We start from the raw sequence: 1554 nt of genomic DNA on the forward strand, positions 1-1554 counted from the left end.
AATATATTAATGCAATATTTTCTCTCTTTTGTAGTAGACTTTAAATGAATTGTATGACTTTATTTCAGAAAACTCAGCTTGAATTGAATTATTAATGATACTTTTCTGTTTTTTCAACTAATCAATCTCTGCTTTTATTATATTAATACCTTTAACAGCTTTGCCTTACATCTATTTTACATTAAAAAGCTTTTGTTTTGACATGAATATTTAATTAATTTATTTTTGTTCTTCCTTTAAAAAGTAACAGCATCCTAGCAGATGATCTTTTTCTGAGCATAGCTTTGTCACCCCTAGAAGTTTTGAAATCTGGTGTTATTATTATTGTTATTTCCAAAACAGTACTTAATTACATGTTTCATTTCCTATCTTACCCAAGAGTTATTTTGAGGAATATTGCTTAATTTCCTGGCATTCTGATTCTACTACTTAATGTTTTTCTCACTACTTTAGTGTGTTAGGTTATGGTCAAGGATAGTTTATGTCTAAATATTTATTGACATTTCTTTTATGGCCTTCTTATCTTAGTTTACAGGTGACCTAGACATCTTAAAAGAAGATGAATTAGTGTTTGTAGTATCTCCTAACTATATATGTTAGAAGATTTATTAATTCCTTTATTTCTAGTGGATTCATCAAAGTTTATGAACTAAATGATAATCTTAGTTGCCACTAAGATTCTAATTTTCTTTATTTCTAATATGTAGCTCCTATTTTATGCAGAACATAAACATTTATGAGGATTACTTTTTTGTGATTTGAATCTTACATTGACAAAATTTTTATAATATTTTTTTCTTGAAAGTTTCTTTGATATTAATGGTACCATTTCTACTTAGGTTTTGGCTTTTGTTTTGTTTTCATTTACATACAATATTTTGGGTATCCTTTTAAAGAAGAGTTTTATGGGTCCTTAATTATAGTTCTGTCTTTTAAAAGCAACATATATGACTCAGATTTCCGTGGAGGAAGTACAAACCACGTAACAGGTCTCAAGTGGAGAGGTACTTAATACAGGTAATTAGGACCATGAGGAGCACTAGGGGAGGCTGGAGGGGTGAAGGGGTTGGGGCATTGGATCTGAGTTCACAGCACTATAGCTGCCGTCCAGGAGTTAGGAAGCCATGACTGCCACCACCATATGACTGCCTTTTACTCTTTGAAACTGATGACCAGACATTGGAGCACAGGCTTTTTCTACCAAAACCTGTTTTCCATCCCAGTGGCAGGAAAGGGACCCCCATTTCTTCCCTACTTGCCGAAGCTCCTTAGAGCACTCTTTACTGGCCAAACTATATCTACACTTAGCAGCTCACTTGGAATGTCCATGAAAAGGTAAACTTTAGGTTCACGGTCTCTCCAAACAGAAGAAAGATGGGATGCAAGGCAGGGGAGCCAATCAAAAACATATCATGCTGTGTTGGATTTATCCCTTTCAATAGATCAATTTTTTTCTTTAGTAATTTGCAAGTTTTACATTCCATTTTATTCTACTATCTTTAATCTTAGATGAAATACATAAATAAATATATTTAGACTATGTATACCTTTAGG

The sequence above is a fragment of the Octodon degus genome, unplaced genomic scaffold, assembly GCF_000260255.1.
Source record: "Octodon degus isolate 3935 unplaced genomic scaffold, OctDeg1.0 scaffold00058, whole genome shotgun sequence".
NCBI classification, from domain to species: domain Eukaryota; kingdom Metazoa; phylum Chordata; class Mammalia; order Rodentia; family Octodontidae; genus Octodon; species Octodon degus.